The 25093-nt window shown below is 47.0% G+C and overlaps 1 protein-coding gene across 4 annotated transcripts in view; it reads left to right on the top strand.

Annotated features, from left to right (window-relative positions):
- The first annotated feature begins 3578 nt into the window (after nucleotides 1-3578).
- The window catches only part of ADGRG1 (adhesion G protein-coupled receptor G1), a 40373-nt gene continuing 18858 nt past the window's right edge, over nucleotides 3579-25093 (top strand). Inside the window, exons 1-2 of one of the 4 annotated variants that reach the window (XM_081922702.1) lie at nucleotides 3579-3730; nucleotides 16639-16747. The gene's annotated coding sequence lies outside the window, so the exon portion shown is untranslated. Of the gene's footprint in view, nucleotides 3731-4118; nucleotides 4854-14873; nucleotides 14893-16638; nucleotides 16748-25093 lie in introns of those variants that run through there. The other 3 variants (XM_081922703.1, XM_081922704.1, XM_081922705.1) reach the window with 3 other exon arrangements.

Here is a 25093-nt window from a genome sequence, read left to right as displayed (position 1 = left end):
AGCAACCTCCAAAGACTGTTGAGGCAAACTGTGTGGCTTCAGGCAACAGGCACTTGCAGGTGTGATATCAAAGGCTGTTCAGTAGACCAGTGTGAGCAACTCAAACAGGCATCCTGCAAAACAGCTGCACTGAAGGCCCCAGGCCCCCAACTGTAAAACAGTGGAACCCTACACATGCGTTTTGGGAAGCATGTCCCATTGAGTTTAATAATAATACTAATAATAAAATTATATATATATATATATATATATATATATATATATATATATATATATATATATAGCAGGTCTTATTCACAGATGACTTGGTATAGGATTGTAACCTCATATCTTACTGCATTTGCTTGCTTTCATCTTTGGCAGCAAGAGCGGAAATCTGTAGTGCCAACCTGGTGCCCTCCAGAAGTTTTGGACTGTCCCATCAGCATCTGTAGGGCACCAGGTTGGCGAAGGCTGATCTAGCAGAGTCACTTGTTAGAAGGATTAAGAATATGAGAAGTCCCTCCGTATTAGCTACTGTAAGAATCTGGTGTGAAATTGAAAGCAGGATATATGTGGGTCTATTGCCTTTAACTTCCCCATTTTATAATGAATTTCTAAATCTGGAATCAACAATAATGGCAAATTTCCAGCAACAGCAAAATACTGGTTTAGAAAGCATAAAAATGATTCCACAGGGTCAAGTCATGGAGAAAAGGAAGCTTCCACTCTTCCAATATTTTCAAAATAGAGGTACAGCCTCCTCTCTTACACAAATATATGGGGAGGTCAGAAAAGTGAACAAATAGTTACCGTAAACTTGGATACATATCTGAGAAAATGGGTGTGAGATTTGGATCAAAGAATAACCAGGAAACAATTTGGGACAAGTTCCATTCTAATATAATCTCAGCAGACCTAAATGATAACTACTTTCTAACCATTTATCAATGGCATTTAATGCCTTATAAACTGAATTGGATAAATGTTGGAGATGTGGTTTAAATAAAGCAGAGTGCATACATATCTTTTGGAACTATCCTCCAATAGAGATATTCTTGAAACCCATTCAGGCTTGGATATGTTAGGATATCATATACCCCTGGAACCTAAAATATTTCTGCTTGGTTATCTAAAAGTCATTATTCTGGAAAATTATCAATAAATAGTGTTCAACCTTATAACTACTGCTAATATTATAATAGCTAAAAATGGGTGGAGCATATCTCCTACTACAACTGAATGGATTGAGAAAATTTAGTTCACAATAACTATGATTAAACTAATTTATTATAAAATATACACATAAGCTAGCCTAATAGGTTTATGGAAAAACGGGTATTTTTGTAGTATTTTGAAACAAGAAGATCAGTGATAATGTCCAAAGTTATGCTGCTTTCAACCAGCTGTAACAGTATTTCTTTATGCTCTTTATCTTTTATTTATGTTGTTTATTGTAGGGACACAGGTGGCGATGTGGTCTAAACCACTGAGCCTAGGACTTGCTGATTGGAAGGTCGGTGGTTCGAATCCCCATGACGGGGTGAGCTCCCGTTGCTCGGTCCCTGCTCCTGCCAACCTAGCAGTTCAAAAGCATGTCAAAGTGCAAGTAGATAAATAGGTACCGCTCCAGCAGGAAGGTAAACGACATTTCTGTGCACTGCTCTGGTTCGCCAGAAGCAGCTTAGTCATGCTGGCCACATGACCCGGAAGCTGTACGCCGGCTCCCTTGGCCAGTAAAGCGAGATGAGCGCCACAACCCCAGAGTCGTCTGCAACTGGACCTAACAGTCAGGGGTCCCTTCACCTTTACTATTTTGTTCATTAATATATTAAAAAGAAAAATGGGGTGGGGAGAATATGGGAAGCATCCTGCTGAAACAGGTCAATGGCCCATCTAGTCCAGCATCCTGTTCTCATAGTGGCCAGCCAGATTTCTATGGGAAGCCTGCAAGCAGGACACATGGACCACACAGAGAGAAATCTCCTACTCACAATCCCTCAACAGCTGGTATTCAAAGGCACACCACCTCCGATATTCGCCTTCCATAAATTTGTCTAATTCCCTTTTAAAGTTGTCCAGTTTGTTTGTTGGTTGCTGCTACATCTGGGTAACTGTTTGAAGACGTACTTAGTTGTGTCTGTCTTGATTCTCTCACCATTCAGCTTCTTTGGGGTTTATCCCTTGACTAATCTAAAAAAACTCCTCAAACATTGCCACCTTATATTGGTAATTACTGAGTCCTCACAACGACAGGACAAAACCAAAACATTCTCACCTTAATCTATTCAGAACAATTCCATCAATTAAAGAGGTGTCTCCAGTCATACAGGCAGCAGGTTGTTTTTTTATATATATATACTCAATGTATTGATGTTTTTAATATGAGTACTTGTCAAATCATTTTAGAGAAGGAATCTTCTCTCAGATAATTATTATGTTGCTAGTTAGGCATCACATGTACTTGAGAAACCATGCTTCCCTCCCCTATCAGAAATGTAGGGTTTTTCCCCCCACATAGTTTTATTCATATTGAAACAAGTCATTAGTGTTTTTTGAAAAAAAAATCCCTCACATAATTCATTAAATATGTGTGTTCTCTGAAAGTGGGTCATTCCCCTGCTTTGCTTAACCCCTTCTCCCTCTGTCTTGTCTTTCTTCACTGTAGAAATTAAAATTGTAAACTCTTTGGGGCAGGGACCTGCCTGTTTGGGGTGAGGTTGTTTATGAAACTTTGCAAAGTGCTTTGTTCACTGATTGAGCAAGGAATGCATCAAACGTACCAGCCAGCCAAGGATATTCTCTTGGGCAGATCTTGCAGAAAGAAACCTTATCCCTGCTGTGCGACGGGGAGGGAAATGCACTCTGCACATGCTTTGGGAGCATGGATCTATTCTGATTTAAAGCACGGGGACGTTGTCAGTCTGCACTGAACATGCCTTGCGATGGCTGAGCATCGAACATGAATTTATTCCCACTAGATGCGTGGGAGGGCGGAGAACGCAGCGCACCCTCCCCTGGTTCCAGAGCAATTCACATTGATTCTTACATTCAAGGAGTCGGAGGGCTGACAGAACCAGTACCCGGGGGTCATTTTAGATCCTGTAATCTTAGGGGAAAGGGATTGGGGGCTCTTCCCTTCTTCCGGCACTTGAGGGCCTCCTCTCTCAATCTCCTTTCGTGAAGCTCTCAACCCCTGCTGGCCCCACTGCACTCTGCACATGCTCGGCATTTGGCGCTCTCCTTTCGCAAGTCTGAAAAAGCCCGATCAGTGACGAGCGAGCACGTGCGGGGATCGAGTGCCCCCGGACGCCGCCGCTGCCACCTCCGCGGCCGCCGACGAGTCATCCTTTCCCCGGCAGCGAGGGACCTTGTTCCACTCCCTGCAGACGAGAAGAAGCGCGTAAGAGGAAAGTCCAGCCCCGGGACGCGCGGAGAAGCAGCAGCAGCAGCAGCAGCAGCCCTAGCGCAAGGAGACGCGCCAGAGCAGGTGGGCCGCGGCTGCTGGAGACGCCTCTCTCTCTCTCCGAAGGGGCGGGCAGGCGGGCGGCTTCCCCACGCCGAAGAGCGCCGCGCCCAGCGTCTCCTCCGCCTCCTCCGCGCACCCTTTGGCGGGCAGCAGGTGAGCCGGGGAAAGGGGGCGCGCGCTTGACGTCGGGGACGGGTTGTGTGCGCGCTTACTCGCTGGGGTTCCGCGCTCGCCTTCTGTCAGGCTTAGGATCCGGCTGCCCGGTGCATCTGTTTCAGTGGGGTAAGTGCGCGCGAGCCCCTGTTTACAGGACGCTAATTGCGTGCATTGCAGTTAATTATTCTCAACCCCCCCCTTAAATGGAAATGGCAATCGCGGAGCAAACCGAGCAGGGGAGGGGCGGTTTGGCGTGCTTGGTTCGCCCCCAGCCCACGCCACCGCTGTACTTTGCAGCCGAAGGGAAGCCTTCAAATCCCGGTGGAAACGGAGAAAGGGGGCTGGGTGGCATGTTGAATTTCTCTCCAGGTCACACCCACCTTGCCCTTGCCCGTGCTTGCATAAGAAAAGCCGTTCAGTTTAATTGCACGCAGCCGTGTAATGATTAAGCCGTGCCCAGTCTGTTTTGATCCCAGAGCACCTTTCGCCAGGCGAAACCTGGGGAATTGTTCTCTAGGAGGCTGCGCTATGCTTTGAGCAGCCTGATCCTGTGCTTATTGTCTTGGTTTCCGTCGAGTTTGATCCCCAAGTCAGCGTGGATTAGGATGGCAGCCTCGCCACTGCGATCGTAAAGTCGCTGGGATTTGGGTTAATTTCTGGTTTACCTCCGGGTAAGGGTGGCAGGCATCTTGGAATGTCGTGGGCAGGATCCAACCAAAGTAGGGCTTTGAAAGCCTCTTTTGGGAGTTGAAGAGGTGTGAGTGTTTTAAACGTTGAAGTCCTAGGCATGCTTTAGTTCATAGAATTGTATAGAGTTGGAAAGGGACCCCCAAAGGACATCTAGTCCAACCCACTGCAATGCAGGAATCACAGCTCAAGTAGCCCTGACAGATGGCCAGCCAACCTTGGAAAATGTCCAGTGAAGGTTCACCTTTTGAGGGAGTCTGTTTTGCTGTCAAACAGCTCTTACCACCAGACAGTTCTTCCCATTGTTGGGAGTCTGCCACACTGAATACTCTGGGGATTATTGCAGAGTGAAAATGCATAGGATTATGGTGCATTTCTCGCCCTTCAAAAAGAAATGTCGTTTCAAAATGTTTAAATACTTGGGGTGGAGCATGTCCTTATCAGTATTCACCAGCCAGACAACGAATGCAAACTGGTTTCCATAGCTACACTAGGGAAGGACCAATCGCCTTGTGATGTGGTGGTCAGAACAGGAACTCATTCATGCTTCAGCCTAAAGATTGTAAGTAGCCTCATGGCCAATTTCATTGTGAAATCTGTAGTCTATTTTTATATTTTAGTGGGTATGTTAGGGACTTTCTTTTCTTCGTTTTATACAGTTGCGGCATCTCCTGTTTTGTACCGTTCTAATCCTTTGTGAACTGCTTTGGGTCTTTTTAACAACAGCAGCAGCAGCAAATTAATCAGGATTCATACAAATAGTAATAACTTAAGACAGCCCTCAATGTGGAGCAGGGTGAAATTGTAAATAGATAAGTAAAATAAATGGGCGTGGGAACCTGAATAGGATTATTCAGTCCTATGGAGGTAGTTGCTTCAATTTCAGCTCAGAACTGCTCTTTGTTTGGGTGTGTGAGAAGCCAGTCATGGCATTATGAAGCAGGGAGACGAAAGGACCCCCCCCCCACGGACCCCCCGCAATGTACACACTTGCTCTCCTCAGTTGATTAATGCAAAATTCATGTGTGTGAGTCCCCCCCCCCTCCAATTTTCAATTCTTAATCACTAGCACGGCATACAATCCCCACTGGGCTCATAACCTGCATTGTGCAGCTGAGGTCCAGGCGTTCTCCGCCAAAGCGCCGGCAATTGTTCATACGGTGCCGGGAAGTGAGCTAAAGAGAGATATTTGACTGTTTTACTTTAGCACTGGGGAAAGTGACTGATGATATGCGTAATAAAGGGAGACTAAATGGGAGGGTGCGGCGGGGGGGGGGGGGAAGAGGTAGGAAGACCCTGAATCCAGATCAGAGACCCTGGGTAACCAATTGCTACAGTTACAGGTAGGTAGCCTGGTTGGTCTGCCGTAGTCAAAACAAATTTTAAAAAATCCTTCCAGTAGCACCTTAGAGACCAATTAGGTTTGTTATTGGTATGAGCTTTCGTGTGCATGCACACTTCTTCAGATACCATGCACACGAAAGCTCATACCGATAGCAAGCTTAGTTGGTCTCTAAGGCGCTACTGGAAGGAATTGCTACAGTATATGCCTCCCAAAGGACACCCCCCCATCTGGTGGTTTATCCAACATGTAACATTTGCTGTGCTGGGCTGTGTTTGCTTCTTACATTCAAAATATGTACTGTATTTTTCGCTCTATAAGACACACTTTTTCCCTCCTAAAAAGTAAGAGGAAATGTGTGTGCGTCTTATGGAGCAAATGCAGGCTGCACAGCTATCCCAGAAACCAGAGCAGCAAGAGGGATCGCTGCGCAACGATCCCACTTGTGGTTCTAGCTTTGCCGCGCGAAGCCTCTTCAGGGCAGCAGGGAGCCTTCATCCTGCTGCCCTGAAGAGGCTTCCCACGGCTATCCCAGAAGCCAGAACAGTGAGAGGGATCAATCCCTCTTGCTGTTCTGGCTTCTGGGATTCAGAATATTTTTTTTCTTGTTTTCCTCCTCCAAAAGGTAGGTGCGTCTTATGGTCTGCTGCTTCTTATAGAGCGAAAAATACGGTATCTTGGGAACTGTAGTTTACCCTTCACACAGTTGCAGTTCCCAGTGCCCTTCGCAAACTGCAGCTCCCAAGATTCTTTGGGGGAAAATCATGTACTTTAAATGTATGTTGTGCGTGCAGCCTTAGATATATAGTACAGTAATTTGCAAAATCAGAATTGCAGAGTTGGGAGGGATCCCAAACTTCATCTAGTCCAACCCTCTGCAGTGCTAGAATCATAGGTAAGGAATCTCTGACAGATGGCCACCCAGTGTCTGCTTAAAAACCTCCAATTCCAACCAGCTGTCTTGGCAAGAGGGCCACATCTCAAGTCCAGAGCCTGAGACCATGCTGTTCTGGTTAGCTGGTGCAGTGTAGTGTATTGGTTAGAGTCTTTGACTACTGCATCCACACACTTAGGGCTGCGTGCACACCATACATTTAAAACCCATTACTTCCCACAAACAATCCCGGGAACTGTAGTTCACCTCTCACAGAGCTACACTTCCTAGCACCCATAGCAAACTACATTTCCCAGGATTCTTTGGGGGGAATTAAATGTGCTTTAAGTGTTTGCACACAGCCTTAGATACAGGTTATGGTCAATGACCAGTGTGGGGTGAATGTTGACATTTGTGTCTTGTGAGTCCTAGATGAACTCTAGAAGTTCTTCAGATACAGAGGTGGTTCCTTGCTGCTCGATCATAACAGTGACTTTAAGCTGACAATATTTAGGTCACCTGAGTATCTATGAGTTTTCAAACATTTACAAAGACTGTTTTGTGGCTGTCAGCTTTCACCACCATGTGTGAGAGAGACAAGTACACACACACTAAGTGTGGTGCATTCTAAGGACTGGATTAGAAGCGATGAGAGCAGACCCCTGAGTCAGAATTTAGTCAATTCTTTTTGAAGGGGGTGGGGTGGGTGGGTGCTTGCAAAGCACAGCTTGGTTGAACGCAAGGGCAGCTGAACTCCTTGCCTGCATCACCCCCTCCCTCCAAAAAATCTGGTTTCCACCTGGTTGAGCTCCATAACTGAAAATAATGTTTAGGTGGAGAAAAGTTATTTCAGCTCAGCTCAACTCTCCCCTCCCCCTTTCATCCACTGGTGCTGTGCTTAAAGTCCCTCTTTCCCTTCTACTTTTATAGGTATTTGCCATAACTGACCTGGGTCATGCTCCCAGCACCTCTAGTTATGCCCTCTTTCATACATTACATTGGGCAAACTATGTTTCCCCAAATGGGTACCTGCCGCTCGATACTTGAGCTCATTTGGCATCTTCCGTGATGTATATTGCATGTGTGATGTGGACCTCAGATATGGCACTGTTAAAATGCTCAATTCTGTGTACCAACTAGGGGCTGTGCCCCTGCTCCCTTCCCTCATCAACTCCTCTACCCCCGCTTGCCAGCCCCCCCTAACCCTCTCCCCCTTCCCTCTCCCTTCCTCTGTAACCCATTGACCTTCCTCATCTCACTTCATGCTGCTGCTGCCACCACTACCACCATGGATTTCAAGGCAGCTGCCTGAGTCAGGAGTGAGAAAGCCACCCAATCAGGTGCCTCTGAGCATTAACAGAGTGCAGGAGGGAACGGCTTGAAAGGCATGAAGAATAGATAGAAGCCTTCTTCCTCTTAGACCTTCTGCGAAGGGATGTGGTGGCAGGAAGTCCAGGTGAGCTGCAGAGAATCTCTCCCCCCACTCCTTTTAGACCTTTTCCTGTGAGAAGGAGGAAAGTGGGACAGCCCAGGTGAGCTGTTCAGAGCCCCACCCCTTTAAACCTTCTCCTGTGAGGAAGATCCAAGCGGACCAGGTGAGCTGCGGAGGAAGAGGTAGGGACAGCTCCTCAGTAGCCATCCTGATCATATAAAGGTAAAGGACCCCTGACAGTTAAGTACAGTCATGAACGACTCTGGGGTTGCAGCGCTCATCACACTCTATAGGCTGAGGGAGCTGACGTTCGTCCGCAGACAGTTTTTCCAGGTCATGTGGCCAGCATGACTATGCCGCTTCTGGCGAAACCAGAGCAGTGCATGGAAACACCATTTACCTTCCCACCAGAGTGGTACCTATTTATCTACTTGCACTTTGTCGTGCTTTCGAACTGCTAGGTAGGCAGGAGCTGGGACCGAGCAACAGGAGCTCCTCTTGCAGGGATTCGGACCGCTGACCTTCTGATCGGCAAGCCCTAGGCTCAATGGTTTAGACCACAGCACTACCCACGTCCCTATCCTGATCATAAGGTAAAGGTAAAGGTACCCCTGCCCGTACGGGCCAGTCGTGTCCGACTCTAGGGTTGTGCGCCCATCTCACTTAAGAGGCCGGGGGCCAGCGCTGTCCGGAGACACTCCCGGGTCACGTGGCCAGCGTGACGAAGCTGCTCTGGCGAGCCAGCACCAGCGCAGCGCACGGAAACGCCGTTTACCTTCCCGCTATAAAGCAGTACCTATTTATCTACTTGCACTTGGGGGTGGTTTCGAACTGCTAGGTGGGCAGGAGCTGGGACCGAACGACAGGAGCTCACCCCGCCACGGGGATTCGAACCGCCGACCATACGATCGGCAAGTCCTAGGTGCTGAGGTTCAGAGAAATGAAGAGGGCGTCTACTCTCTGAGTCAGAAGGAAAAAATCAAAAAGTTACTGAAGACATATGGAATGGAGAGGGCAAATGAGGTTGACACTCCCATAACTACCCAGTACAAAAATGAACCAGGAGGACAAAAATATGAGAATGCAACAGCGTTTCATTCTCTGTTGGGTTCTCTGTTATATTTAAGTTGTTGGACAAGACCCAACATAACATTGGCAGTGCACATGTTAAGCCAAAGAAGTGCAGACCTGGCTCAGAGAGATTGGGTAGCACTTAAAAGAATCCTAAGATATCTGAAAGGCACAAAAGATTACAAACTGGTGCTGGATACAGGATATGATCAGCAAGTGTATGCATACGCTGATGCCAGCTGGGGGGACAGAGAAAATGGAAAGTCTACCACTGGTTATGCCATATATATTGGAAATGCCCTGGTTCAGTGGAAATCCCAGAAACAAACGTTTGTTGCCACAAGTACTTGTGAAGCAGAGTACTCAGCCATAAGCGAATGTGTGTCACAAATAGAGTGGTTTGCTTGCCTAACAAAAGAGCTTGGAATACCTTCTGAAATGCCAATCACTGTGCTAAGTGACAACATGGCTGCACAACAGCTTGCTAACCAACAGAACTTTAAGAGCAAGAGTAAACATATTGCTATAAGATATGGAAATGTGAAAAATGCTTTGTAAAGAAATGTGTTAAAGGTACAGCACTGTAACACAAAATGTAATGTGGCGGATTTGTATGTTTAGATGCTCCTAAATTTCGAGACTTAAGAGAATTCTTAGGTCTCAAGCCTTTGACTTAAGGAGGAGTGTTGGGATTCACAGGATGATGAGTAAGTCTGCATGCAATACTCTGTGAAGTGCTGGGTCAGAGTGACTCAGCAGGAATGTGATTGGCTATCACCTGTTTTAAAAGGAAAGCCTGTTCAACAGTAATTAATGGTTGTGGTGGTTGTGCTGTGGTGTGGTGGTGCTGTGGTGGAGAGTATTCGTTTGCCTTAAGGAGCAGGTACTCTGTATGGACTGTTTTTGTAAATACCTGTATATAGCTCACATTAAAAAGACTGCACTGGAAAAACCTGGGACTCTGAGCGTTTCGCTAAAAAGCGTCGCGAGGAATTCGCGACAGCCACTGCCCTCCAACAATTGCCCAGCAACTCTTTGAAGGTTGTTATCATGCTGCAATTCATAGCGCCACCTATCTGTGGCCAACCAAACTGCAGCATCATTACACACTTACATTTTTTATTATATAGTAAGAGAAGATAGTCAACTGCGAAGCTTTATAGGAAGGAGAGAAGCTTTTAGCCTTTCTGAGTTGGTCAAGCTGGGCCTGGATTGTACCACTTTAGGCTGCAGGTGGGGCAGGTACATGATGACATGCACCTCGGTACAAAAAGCATTCACTTCATGTAGAAAATCGGCACCTTCTCTCTGCCATCTTATTCCTGTATGTGCAGGGAGGTGGGAGGGAGGGAGGAGGAGCATTCCTAGAGTTGGCCACCTCACTGAGAACTGGAACATAGCTTGACTGCATCACTGAGAGCTATAGTTTATGAAATGTGGGCCAGTGTGTCCTTCTTGTTGCAGTGGGATGAGATCCTCCAGCGGGAGACCTGACAATTTGATGTTGGCCTTTCCTGTTCCTGTCATGAGGAGTTTCAGTACCTTCCCTAACTTTGTGCCCTCTAGATGGCACTGGGTCATGCTGGCTGGCGCTTCTAGGAGTTGTAGTCCAAAACAACTGGGAAATACAGCTGGCAACTGGCAGCTCATGAACTCAGTCTGGCCCCTTGAGAGATATTTCATTGATGTGCATCTTCAAACACAGCGGGTAGAGGAAGAGGTGGACAGGAGTGGACAAGAAGATGGACTTTCTGCCCCATCTTCCTTAACCCAAGTCAGTTTCCTTGCTGACTTGTACTTCAGGGTTTCCCTTCGTCACTGTGACCAGTGGGTTGAGTGGCTAACCTTTGCCTTTTCCAAGCAGCAGACGTTGACCATAGTGGGTCCCAGCCACATTGTCTGTGTGACACAAGGCATGATGTCAGCCTCATCCTCCCACACAATGTTATGTTCCGCTCCTCAGGAATGTCTCTTGAAGTTCTGGTTTGACAAGTCCAGCACTGCACTTGGCTCAGGAGAAGCTCCTACACAAGTGTGCCCTGAAGTGGCTGACATGGAGTGGGAAATGGAGCATGGTCCATCAGCCTCCCCTTTCATTGCCTTTAGATAGGACGAGAAATGTGGTCTGTGTTCCTTTGGAAGAAGAATAGTCCCATTCGCTCCCAGAAATTGGACATTGAAGTTGGTCTCCTGTTGGTTGGTTGGTTCTAGTGTCTCTCCCCTGCAGTTTTAACCCTCTGTTTGTAGTTATTGCCTCTGATTTTGGCGAGAGCCTGCTTTACTTTTTTTGTTCATTTTGCTATTCTCAGACAGCGTGTTAGCAAGAGCATTCTTCACACAGCTGAGATGTGGCTTCCTACTAATGCAAGATGGTTCAATGCACTTTGTTTCCAACTCCTAGATGCTTTTACGAGAGTGACGTGTTGGGCTTGGTGATACGGCATTTCTGTGATGTTTTTCTGTGACACTAACAGAAAGTGTCACTTCGTTTCCTAGCAGAGCAATTTGTCACCCCAAACAAGGAGTCCATTCACCTCAGCCCTGGGATAATGATTCATTGGCAAGGCAAAAGGTTGCCAAAATATTAAAGGATTAGCATAATAATTTCCCAGCAGTGTGTTGGACAAGATTTGCTAGTGTATTGTGAGAACCAAATTTAATTAATAGATCATATCCACCCAAATTCCCCGCACCCAGAAGAGGCTGCCAACTGCACCCCTGTATGGTTTGTTGTTCTGGCTTTGCCTCCTCCCACTCAGCGCTCACCAGGTGCCAAGTATGGCTTGGAGCATTCAGTAACGGCCACAAAGAAGCAACAGAATTAGTCCTAGGAGGCTGCCTCCTGTATCTCTGAGAACTGCTGTTCCGATCTTACTCCAGTTGAAGGAGATACTTCTTTGGAGTTGCAAATGAACACAGGTCCTTGGCTCCTCCGAAAGCAGACAGCCATTATATTTTAAAAGTTAGAACTTTTGGGGAGTCTGAGTGAAGCCTGTCTGCAACTGCAATTAAATAGCAGAAGTGTACTCTCTGCTATTTAAAAGTTTGGCAAAGACTCGGTCACGGCTTGATCAGCCTGGGATGGGAGCCAGTACCATGTCTGAGATGTGCGGTATCCACTGTGTGGTATTACTGATCTAAGTAGCTTCTTTCAGCATGGACCAGCCCTCCCCCAGCTGTTACCTTCCAGATGTTTTGGACTACAACTCCCATGCTGGGGGAGGTATCTGCTTGGAGAAGTCTGCTGTTACTGGTAGAAATAATTTCAGCAAGAATTAGCACTTATTAGTATCTAATGAATTGTGTTGCCCTTTGCTGTGAGCCTTCATTGTGGGCTGAATATTATGTCAGTTGTCTGCAGCAAATAAATAAATAACCGTAATCAGATATAATCAGATGCAGCAGAAAGGCCCTGCTGGATAAGGCCAAAGGGACCCCATGATGTCCGGCACCCTGTTCTCACAGTGTGGACAACCAGACACACCAAAGGAGAAGCCTGTGAGCCGGACTTGAGGGCAACAGCTTGTGAAGCACAGCCACTGGCATTCAGAAGCAAGCTTCCTCTGACAGTGGAGGGAGATCATTGCCATGGCAGCCAGTAGCTACTGGTTGCCTTATCCTCCATGAAGTGAGCTGGCACCCTAGAATTCCTGCATTGCAGGGAGTTGGACTGGATGACCTTTTGGGTCCCTTCCAACTCTACAATTCTATGATTACATGCTGTGCAAGTAACCCCACTTCTGTCTTGGTGCCTGGCAGGAAGAAAAGGGCAGTGCTCAGTTGGAGATTATGCCAATAAGTTCCTTTCTCCCAGCTGCAGTGGAGCCCTTCTGTCTGTTGTGTCTGCAGTTTCATTCTTCCTTTCTCTTCTTTGTGAGAAAAGGGGGAGGGGGTGCTTGCAGAGAGAGGAGCTAAGGAGTGGACCACAGTGACAGGCCTCCTGTTCATTGCAGTTACTCTGAAGAGGGGATTTTCCTCTGGGCGTTCAGTCGAGGTGAGGGAAGCAGCTCCTGCTGGGATTCCCTTTCCTGCTTCCACCCCCCTACTGCCGCCACCGCCACTTTTCCTCTGTATGTGGTCTCTCAAGAGGGCATCCTGCCTGAGGCACTTGAGCACTTCCTTGCTGCTGCTTCCCTTCCGAAGGCTGTCAGAGAGGGCAAGTTGACAGGAGCCCAAGAGCTGCACATGCAGCCTTCCTCACCTCGTAGCTGCTGGGCAGCCACCCGTGCAGCGTGGTTTGGAGTGGGACTGGGAGCAGTGACTGCTGGTCAAGCCAGCTGGGGAATAGGGGAGGCTATGTGGTTGTTTTCTAAAATAGCTCTCCATCTAGAACCCAAACGTCGAAAAACCACTTGATCTAAAAACAAACACAGCTGCAACTTCGACACGAGAGGAAGGCACAGTCTCATATCTGTTTAGCACAGGGCTGAATGTGGCCCTCCGGGAATCTCTGTCTGGCCCTTGGGATTCTCTGTACTGTAGGCCAGACTTTGCTTTGGTTCCTTCAGTGCTTTTGCAGCCATAAAGGTGTCCCTTTAGGTTTTGTCTGCATTCAGGTAGTCTCCTCACATCTCTCTCCCTGCCTCCCCCCAGCTCCCCAATTTATTCTGCCCCCCATCACTTGCATGCACACACTAGCACAGGCAGGCCCCACAGCTCTTGCACAGAACAAGCTGTGGCTGCAAAATGTTACATATTTGGTTGTGATCCAGGTTTTCAGCGAGCGCTTTGAAGGGAGAGGAGGGGGCGGGGAGGTCGGCATGCAGCAAGGCTGCAAACAACCATAGGGTGAGAGGGTCGCAAGAAGCCTCTCCTCCACACAGTCCTGCTAAACTGTGTGAGGATTTAAACCCAGGTCTCCCAGGTCCTAGTCCGACACTCTAACCACTACACCACCACTGGCCTTCTGTTCTGTTTCAATTTTCTGTGAATCTCACAGGTGGGGATCCCATGCTCTTCCACATGCCTGGGAGGTAAACCTGGATGCACGTCTTTTGGGGCTGCATTCTTGGGCAAGTCATGTAACGCACGAGAGCATGGCGCCCTGAAACAGGTGTCTTTCAGGGCCATGCTCTTGTGGGAGCCAAAACAGGACATCCCAGGAGCGAACTGGAAGCCAGGGTGGCTTCTGTAATTTCTAGGATGTTTTGTTTAAAATGGGCCAGTTGAGGGGTATGAGATCCTCAGGTCCAAATGCCACCTTCCAGGCCTCTCTGTCAGAATTCCACCCAGAATTCTACACACCTCACCAGCCCTACTTCACTGCCTCCCACATAGTCTTTGCCTGGCTGGAATATGTCCTTGAATTCTGACGATGCTTCTTGCTTGGCCTGGAAGGAGGAGAGGAAGAGCTCTCTCTGGGTGTGTGTAGAAACTAACTACTACACAAGGGTAGAATTAACAGTAATTGCTCCAACCGCTTCTGTGTCTGCCTCCACCTGCCTCTGGCATGTGGCCCTCAGAATGTTGCCCAGAAGGGAGTGTGGCTCTCTGGCTGAGAAAGGATTCCCAGTCCTTGGCTTTATCTCTTGCCCCCTCTCCTAAAAGGGTGCCTGGAGCATTCCCCAGGTGGGTTTTTCCACCAGGAATGGCCACTCAGGATGCAGTTGCCAACTTCCCAGCTGCCCCTCAGAACAGCTGTCATGTGGCAAGAGCCTATGACTGTGGTCACCCAGCAAGATGAGCAACATTTGGCAGGGAGGGTGGCCCAAGTCCTGCTTGCCTTGTGGGCAAACCAGTTGTGGCCACTCCTTGGTGCAAATTGCACACAGGTGTCTTCAAAAGTTCACAGTCTTCTATTATAACGCTGTGTGTGCGAATCGGTTTATCCTGAAGGAGGAGTGAAGGCCGAAACAGGTGGAAAATCAAGTGAATGGCAGAAGGTAGGGACCCCCCCCCGCCTTTTCTTCAGAAGCAGAATTTCACACTGAATATGGTATGGATTGCAAAGCGTGCTGTGGGGTCTTGAGACCCGTGGCTTTCATTTACAGCAGAAGAACTGCTGGAGAAGTTAGGAAGAACAGGCAGAGCATTCATGCCACATTCCATTAATTCTGTGTGCTTTTGTGACCACTCTGCAGCTGAAGCAGAAGAACGATGGAGAGCCAAAAGTATGGTGGGCAGCCTCACTTTTTATCTTTCAACACAGAATCTCCCATTTAAATTGAACCTCTGAATTTTGCGTTAGGAGGGAAGCTGCCCTGCCCTCGTTCTTCTTACAGCAGGATTTTGTCAGTACGGAAAGTTATTTGGCTAAGGAGAGGAGTTAAGTTGTCTTCAAGCTGGGTACGAGTGTGCGGGAGGTTCCTTGATATACGTTTTCTTTTATAAAGAGAGTTTCAAGGTGGGTAAGGGAGAAAATGTAGTTGGAAACGGGATGGTGGGAGTTGCAGACCAGAATATCTGGCGGGCAGCAGGGTGGATAAAAGCACAAAATAGTACCAAAAAAATTCCACAAAGCCAGCAATCTCAAACAAATACCAGAAAGCAAAATACTGAATTATCAAATTGTTCTCTGTTAGGTGAAGGAGAGCAAGGGGAGAGGGGAAACCTGACAGGGACAGGCTTGTCGTGCTTCAGCACCAAGAGGTGAAGAGAAGCTGCATTTGCCCCAAATTCCTGAGGGTTCTGGGTACTGGCATGTCTGCGGAAGCTGATCCCCTCTGGTTTTGTAACAGAGGATTGCTGGGTTGATCCTCTTGTAATGGATGTCATTGATCCTACAGATTTGCCCCTTCCTGGTGCCTGTCCAGCTCCTCCGTGTAACTCTGCCTGGGATCACACAACAGAGAGCAATTTGATAGTTTGATGCCCCATGCAAGCAGACAGGTCCTCTGACCACCTCTCCACTGGGACAGTTCAGTTTTCTCTGGAAATTGCAGCACTTATAGCCCCAAGCCCTAGAAGCGAATCAAAAGAGAATTATGGGGAGGAATGAGTGGGGGACCAGGGATGGGCAAACTTGTCCATTTTGGTTCTCTCTGTTTCCTAATATTAAGCCCAGTTCTCCACATTTCTGCAGCAGTTTGCTTGTTTTTTAAATCATGAAAATTCACCACCCTTTTAGTGCTAATTTATCCTAATAAACACATATTTGTAAGCAGTCTTTCCCTTATATAATGCATTTTTGTATGCTATTTTCACTGATATGTGTGTTTTCATGCACACCTCCCCTAACGCTTGCATTGCAATATTAGTAGACATTTGAATTTCCAAGGATAGTTGCATTTCCATTCAAATTAGGTGGTTCCTAGTTTAAATGCAGACATGGTCGGATTCCTCCTCCCACCCTCATGGGCATCCTGGCCGGCCCCTGGGGCTGCCTGGGGCTTTACCTGCTGTTTCCAGAGTGTTACATCATGGGAGGACAGCTCATAGGGACAGGAAGGTGGGGGAGGCAGGGTGCCATTTGCAGCGGCATTCCCCTTGCTTATCTAATCCCCTTGGGGAGCACTCAGTTCTCTCTCTGACGAAGCAGAGACTTCTTTTTATAATGTCCTATTGTTCTCTTTAACACAGCCCATTGCAGTAAGGGGCTGGCTGGTGTGCCTTCTAAATATACCCCAAGGGCTGCTTGGAACAGCCTGCTTAGGGTGGAGATAAGGCTGTTTGTTCTGCGTCCGTTCCAGGATGTGTGGCTGCAGAAAATAAAGAAATGGCCAAGGAGGAAGCCATGCCTGACCTTCTGAGATAAGACTGCTCCTGCCACAAGTGTGTGCCTGCGCTTCTGCTGCCAGGGTGAGTTTTGACGCATATTGGTCTGGATGCTGTTTGGTTTCTAAGAACAGGAAAGCTTCTAGAAACCACAGCTAACCGGCTGGCACGAGATACGATGTCCTCCTATGACAGCTGCCAATGGTCTAGCTTGCGTGGTATGGCCCCAGAGGAGAGTGGCACTGGAGCAAATCTGCTGGGTGCCAGAAGGAGCCTGTTCCAAGAGCTTGGGTACACACGATTTTCATATACAGTGGTACCTCTGGTTATGCACTTAATTCGTTCTGGAGGTCTGTTCTTAACCTGAAACTGTTCTTAACCTGAAGCACCACTTTAGCTAATGGGGCTCCTGCTGCCACTGCGCTGCTTGAGCACGATTTCTGTTCTCATCCTGAAGCAAAGTTCTTAACCCGAGATACTATTTCTGGGTTAGCAGAGTCTGTAACCTGAAGCTTATGTAACCCAAGGTACCACTGTACATGCAGAACACTTGGAACCGAACCCCTGCGTAAGATGTGGCCATATTATGCTTCCTCCTGCTGTCCTACCAGGAGCAGTGAGCATGTTTTAACTCTCTTTCTGTGGCTTTGTCCCATTGGTGCAGGAGGTTAACCGCTTCCCTGCCTTGGTGACCACAAGGATGGAGCCTTCCTCTCCCTGCCCATCTCAGGCCAGAGTTCTCTTCCACACACACCCTGCCCTTTTGGGCTGTTTCTTGTGGTTCTCACCCATTGCGCCTTGCCCACAGGCTCCCTCTTGAGCATGTTGGCCCAGGACACTTGGCTACCTGAAGGGGAGCCGCGAGGAAGACCACCCACTCAGCTCAGGCTGGTGCTTTGAATGGCCTTGCTTGGTTCCTCCCCTTGTTTCCTGCTGCATCTCAGGACCAGCTGCCTTGGAACCCTGGCTTGGTTTTTGCACCCATCATGGATACACATTGCCTCCTACAGCCCTCCCCAACTTGATGCCATTCAGATACTTTTGGACTATGGATCCAATCAGTGCTGGCTGTGGCTGGTGGGAGTTGCAGTCCACAACTTCTGGAGGGCATCACGTTTGGGAAGGCAAGCATACTTCAGCAGGGCAAGTATAAAAGAAAGAAAAAAGTTGTTACAGGAATGATAGACCCTGCATGAAATTATTACACTTGAAAAGAGTCTAATTGAGTTTGGCTGGCAGGCAGTGCCCTGATTGCAGAGATCGAGTCAAGTCCTCTTTTATGGCGACTAAACTGCAAGGACTAGTTTGTGCAGAAAAGTCCTCTTATCTGCCGAACTCTTGCCTCTTCCCCCCACCCACCTCTTTTCTCTCTTCATTTGACATTTCTGTCTCCAAATTTATGCTTTTCTGCTGGGTGAGGAGGAGCTGTTTGCTCCAGTTTCAACAGGAGTTGCTGGCTTGGGCCTTATTTGGAAGGCCAGGAATGCAGAAGGGATTAACACTGAGTCTTTGCACCATGAGCTCAGCTAGGTAGATGCAAGCAGAGTGAATGCAAGGCTGGTTGGAGACAGGCAGAGGCAGAAGGTGGGGGAGAAGAGAAGCTTGTCCAAGCCCTTAGCCAGAACTTCGCTTACCTGCACTAATGAGCGTCATCCACCCCAACCTGCTCCTCTTTTTCACCATGTTGAAGGGGAAGTAAAACTGGGTACTCCGCACACCACCTGAACTCCTGTAGGATGCACAGCCCAAGAGATTATTTTCCAGCTCTTCTGGGGCTTGAGATTTCGGGTGTCTCCCCAGATTCTTAACCATTTTCTCTCATTGCTCATACATTCCACCTTCCATTGATGTAGACCCTCAATTGTTCTTCTGGAAAGGACTATCCCGACTTCTGAAACATATCGTGGGATGGGCAACCGGCGGCCTTCCTGGTGTTGCCGGACTCCCAGCAGCCTGCATGACCAGTGATCAGGGATGACAGGAGTTGGAAGGCCTTCTGGAGGGCCTCAGGATCCTCATCTCTGCTGAACTTGGTGCAGGGCCAGCATCACTACTGCCGGTGTTGTGGTCATGTGGCTTGCTCTCAGCCACCGATTTTACCTTGCTGGGGTGTAAATAGGAGCAGAAGAAGCTGCTTCCTCCAGAGTTGTACAGAGCATTGGCCTGTCTGCAAGAGAGGGGTGCTTTGTTCCACAGAGCTGTGGCTTTCTTCTTCTGAATGCTGAGTAATGCAGACCTGCATGCTGACTCCTGTAGAGAGTCACCGCTACATTGGCAGAAGCACTCAAGCTGCTGATGCCATTTCTTGCATGAAGCTCTTCCTTCCCATGGAGATTCACTAGAGTTCAGGGGTGCCAACTTGAATGAAATATTGCGGGGGGCCGGGTAAGCCCCGCCCTGCAGAATTGATCACATGATACAGGGCACACACCATTTGAATGGGAATGCCCGTCAACTTTGTGGGGGCCCAACCCCCTCAGATATTTTATTGCGGGGGCCAAAGTCCCCATGGCCCCTGGTGGTTGACTCCTGTGCTAGAGTTCCAACCTTACTCTTGTCAGGAAGCTCTGAGAGAAGACCTTCTCTTTAGTCCTAGCTAGGAATAGTTGCCCCACTTGAATGTAAGAAATCTGATTTATGCTTAGTCAGTCTTTTGGTCCATCTGACTCAATGTTGTCTACACCAGGGGTGGGAAACCTGTGGTTCTCCAAGCATTCTGGGGCTCCCAACTCCCACCTGACCCAGCCAGCATGGCCAGTGGTTAGCGATGATGGAGGTTGTGGTCCAGGAGCATCAGGAGGACCATAGGTTTCCCATCCGTGGTCCAGAAGAACATTGTTTTTTGGCCTGTTTCTTCAGCCGTGCTCCCTTGGTTTTTATTTCAGGTCACTTATAGGAAAAAGGACTGAGATAGCTGTCAAGGGGTACATGCCAAAATTCTGTGTCCAGAGTTGCAATTCCAGGACTTACCTTAGAACAAGAAGTTCGTAAACATTCTCCTCTGGAGTCGCCCAATCGCCTGCTGATAACAAGATCTCTTCTCCTGAGATAGGAGAAGATAATCACTTTCAAGAAGAGCAGCAGTGGGGCAGGCATCCAGCCCTCCTCATGTGCTTGCAGTATTGGCACACATCCTGCGAGGGATCACTTAACTGGCCTTCTTGTATGTGCATTTTGAGCAATTATGGGGGGAGGGCACATGTAGTAATGTATGTAGCAATTATGCCTGGTTGTTTTAAAGCATCACTCAGTGCTTAATGCCACAGATGTGCCTACAGGGTCCCCTGGATAAAATTGTCGCAGTTTTGGTTAATTCTTCTTGATTTTTATTTATATTATTTTGTTACGCTCAGTTAATTAGTTAACTAATTAAACAGAATTTGTGTACGACTGAATGGTGAAAAACCTCTAAGCAGTTTACATAAAATGAAATATACATTAAAATTATCAATAAAAGTTAATGGCAAGTTAATCTCCCCCCAAGAAATATCAGTGATAATGATGATATAATATAATTTTATTATTTATACCCGCCACTCTGGGCGACTTACAGCATATCTAAAAACATAATAAAAACATCAAGCCTTAAAAACTTCCCTCAACAGGGCTGCCTTCAGATGTCCTCTAAAAGTCAGATAGTTGTTTCTTTCCTTGACATCTGATGAGAGGGCATTCCACAAGGAGGGCGCCACTACCAAGAAGGCTCTCCACCTGGTTCTCTGTAACTTCACATCTCACAGTGAGGGAACCAGCAGAAGACCCTTGGAGGAGAACCTCAGTGTCTGGGCTGAATGATGTGGGTGGAGACGCTCCTTCAGGTATACTGGGCCGAGGCCGTTTAGGGCTTTAAAGGCCAGCACCAAATAAAATCAAAAGTTTAAAAATATTCATTATAAAATAATACATGAAAATATATGCCAACTTTACATATCTCGAGGTGTGCTTGCCTAAACCAAAATAGTTTTTAGTCGGGGTGAAAGCTGCACAGCCTTTTCTACCCCATTTGTCGCCTGCAAAAGTCTAATTTGTTTGCCCCCACTTTAGTGCTGATGGGGAAACCCCAGCTTCTTTTTGATGTGGTTTTCACTTGTTGAAATCTGACTCTTGAGATCATTACATTGCTGGAAAGCCCTGAGAGGGGACTCCTGTTCTTCCTCAGCACCCTTCTTCCTTCCAGCCTTTGGGTTTTGTGATCCATCATGGGGCATTTAGCATGTGCCCCAAATTCAAATGGCAAGTGAGCCCATGTGATTTAGCAGTGCTCTAGAAAGCCGTGGGAAAGTAGTGGGGGAAATGGGGAAACCAGCCTCGTGACTGAAGCGTTATCGCCTGCAACCCGGTTGTGGGCACCTTTTTGACAGGGCATCGCTTGCAAGTGAAAAGAAGGATTTCCAAACAACAGCATGAAGAGAGGGCATGTGAGTTCTGACAGTTAAGCAAGGGGTTTCCAAACAGCAGCAAGAAGTGAGAGCGCCTGACTTCTTGCTTGTGGAATCCTATGAACTTGAATGGATCCCCACTTGTTAAAATAAGTCGTTCCTGTTGGCTAATCTTTCCATATATAATTTTGCCAACGTATGCTCAGTATCTTTATTTCTTATTTATGGCACAGTGTTCTAGAGTGAAACATAATCAAAATGGCAGGGTCTCTGCCACGCAGGTGCTACTGTCTGAATTTTTGAGTGAGGAACAGGCTATGGAAGGGAGGTCAACAGAACACAGTTGCATAAGTGGATAGAAATCAAAGATGAACCCAAAAACCTCTAAAGAGGTGAGAAGGGAAGCAGACAGTTGGGTCCAAGCTGGTGATCCACACAAGTTTGCTATTTATGGCTCTGTGAGGAATTGAGAGGCCTGTGCTTACAAACTGATGCTTAAGCAGACATCAGGATAGACAGGATGCAGTACCTGCATCGTACGTTCGGTTTCCAAAAAATGTTCAAAAATCAGAGCATTTACTTCCGGGTTATCAGTGTTTGGGAGCCGAAACGTTCCAAAACGGAGGTGTATTTGGGGTTGTTGGGTTCTTAATGTCTTAAGTAGAGAAGAAAGTGCTGTTGACTTTTTAGAAAGCCACGTGCACACCTAATAACTGGCAGGTTGAGGAAACTTCTATTTTAGTCTTGATCAGAGAAAGTGAAGAGCCCAACCAAGAAGCTGGCAAGTGATATGGGTTTGCATTAACCATGGTTTCCATTGGTGCACGTGTGACATGAGATTAATCTTGCAAAGTGAGCTGGGTTCACTTCGGGGACAGGACGGGGGAGGGAGGGAGCGCACATCTCCAAGACTGACTCCCAGTTTGCTGATGCGCTTGGCAAGATGCCAGCATTGCACCTCCACTGGTCCCACAAATGAACTACATCTGGGTGGGAAAAGTGCTCCAGGATGATTAGAAGATATACAATGAGCTTCTGATATGTTGCATGAGTGAACAGTTAAAAGACCAAGTTTTGCTTAGCAAAAAAGTGATGGTGCATTCTGAGTCGCTAATGTCTAAAGTTTCACTGACATGCTTTCATATCAAATGATTTGCATTCACTGATGGCAGCAGAGGCATGGGAAAGTCCTTCTGCCAACATTGCAGCAGCAAGAAAACTTCCCACAGCCACAAACACTCTATTTTTATGTGCCAATCAAAGTGAGAATGTCTTCTGAAATTTATGAAAAATGTGAAGTTTCATTCTGATATTGGGGTAGGGAAAGCAAGCAAGAGGCTGCATTCATTACTAACATCTAGCCAATTTCTATACAGGCTCTATCACCTTGTGAAACAATGTTATGTATGATCTGCTTTTAGTTTGGCCCACAAACACCATTTTGAATGTAGCTGTATTGAACAATGCCCCTGTTTCTCATCAAGTCGGTACTGTATTGCAAGGAGTTCATTATTCTGACGAAGTTATCTTGGCCTTAATGAATGAGAAAGCAATCCAGCCAAATTGCTTTATGATGTGTAGGGAGTTGGACTTAATGGCCCTTGGGGGACGTTTTCAACTCCATAATTCTATGATTCCCTACCAGGGATCTCAAGAAACCAAAGCTGTTGCAGTCCAGCAGACAAAGATAATACAGAGAGGGATTCTTGTGGCTTCATCCTCCATCTCTAAAGCATCCTTCTTCTGAATATCTGTTAAGAAATTCTGAAAGCTCTTCTCCCAGTTGCTGACAATTACATGCAGAATAATCCTTATGGAATGGTTTCATCAACTCCTTAGTGAGCATATTTGCACATGATGTACTTTTTGATGCATGAATGCAGTGTGAGATGATCACACATTGGAGATGTGTGGTGAATAAATAGAAAGAATCGAGTGGATCCAAACTCCTGCACCAATTTAAATTCCCATTCTAGCACCAGGGGGGCCAAAGACTGGGCGAAAAGGAAGGTTAGAGAACAGAAGACATCACACACCTCATGCAAACATTCGTCCGCACTGTTCCAAACCTGTGCTGGAAGTCTAGTATTGACCAAGCCTAGTACTACTGAATGCAGTTGTTTGTTTATTTCAGGGAATGTGTGTTTTCCCTGAGTGTCAAATTGAAACATCACATTTCCCATCAAGCTGGGTACACATTTTTGCTTTAGTTATCTGCTGTGACATAATCTGTAAACCTTGGGATGGCTCAACCATTGGTTACATAACATTTCCCACACCTGCACATCCCCTTTGGTTGATTCCCACAGGAAACTGGAAGCTTGCCAGCAAGGAGCTGAATCTTAATCTCAGATGGGGGTGGATTTGGTTTGGATTTGCATTTTAATGTGAATCTACCTAATTTGCACTTCCTGAAACAATTCAGAAGCCAAAACACTGCAATGTTTCATATTTGCACTTCTTTGAATTTTGTGGTGCAGGCCTCCAGCCAAAAGTGTGTACGGGAATGCATGTATTGATACATTATATTAGGCAAAAGTGTATATAAAAATCAATTTTAGGAGAAATGTGTTGTAAGATGCTGACAAACTTTTGTGAAGATTTACTTTTTACAACAACAACAACATATTTATTCCCTACCCATCTGGCTGGGTTTCCCCAGCCACTCTGGACGGCTCCCAATAGAATATTAAAAACACAATAAATACATCAAACATTAAAAACTTCCCTAAACAGAGCTGCCTTCAGATGTTTTCTAAAACTCAGGTAGTTGTTTATTTCATTGACATCTGTTGGGAGACCGTTCCACAGGGCGGGTGCCACTACCGAGAAGCCCCTCTGCCTGGTTTCCTGTAACCTCAATTTTCGCAGAAGGCCCTCAGTGCTGGACCTCAGTGTCCGGACTGAACGATGGGGGTGGCGACACTTCTTCAGGTATACTGGGCCAAGGCTGTTTAGGGCTTTAAAAAGCACAAACTGCTGCAGAAATGTAGAGAGCTGAATTTGAGGTTGGAAACAAAAGCAACTGCATGAAAGCTGGTTTGACAGATCTGTCCACCTTAACACTCAGCATGTTAACCACTGCTGTATATTTGCACCCCAGGAAGCCGTACAGTCTTTGATCACACCTGTCTGCAATTCAAACGGGGTCAGGGTGGAGATTGTGGGGCCAGAATGGGAGGGGGAGGCAGCCCCAAGGAACAGTGTACAAATCTTGTTCCCATTGCACTGATGTTGTCATTCCATGCACAGTCTGTATGGTTGACTCAGACTGGAACCAGACAGATTTCTATTTATTTGTAAAAGCTGCCTACAGCTTCCGTAAACTTACTGCTGGTGTCTAGTGGGGCTAATGGAAGGATGCCCTTTGACAGTGGGTGGGGAGTTGAAACGTGGGCTCCTGGTTCCAAGTTATTCCAAGACTGGGCATGGTTGACGTGTTATGAAAGAAGCTGAAGTGTGTTTTTGAAAGGGAAAAGCTCACCCCTTGGATGCATCCCTCAACCTGAGGTTCTCAGCATGAGAAAGACTGCCCTGATGGAGCAGAGTTGAGGAGCCTCCAGCCCTATGAACTGAAGGGAACCCCTGGGAGCAGTATGGAACTGTGCCAGAATTTCTAACCTGGTGATTTCCAGATGTTTTGAACTACAGCCCCCAGTAACCCCCACCCAGCACAGCTGTCTAGCTGAGGCTGACGGGAGTTGTAGTCCAAAACATCTGGAGGGAACTGGGTTGGGGAAGGCTAAACTATACTGACAGCGTAATTCTTTATATGCCTTCTCAGAAGCAAAGTTGTGTTGAAGTTCAGTGAGAGCTACCCCCAGGAAAGTTGGTGTACCTGAGGAAAAGCCCTGTGGAACTCAGTGGATCCCATTTCTGTGGTGACATGTTTAGGATTTCAGGGTCAATTCATAAAATTAACCCTCTGCATGCGTTAAACACACATCTATATTATAGTGCCACACACCCCTGCTTCCATGGAAAGGTTAAGCACCCAATGTCGGTGGGGATTGAAAGCACTTAACTGCAGATTGTACCAAGGAAGCTACCA

This window comes from Podarcis melisellensis (genome assembly GCF_964234715.1).
Source record: "Podarcis melisellensis genome assembly, chromosome: 8".
Classification (NCBI taxonomy): Eukaryota; Metazoa; Chordata; class Lepidosauria; order Squamata; family Lacertidae; genus Podarcis; species Podarcis melisellensis.
The sequence above is the reverse complement of the archived record's forward strand: the minus strand, read 5'-3'. Positions and strand labels throughout refer to the sequence as shown.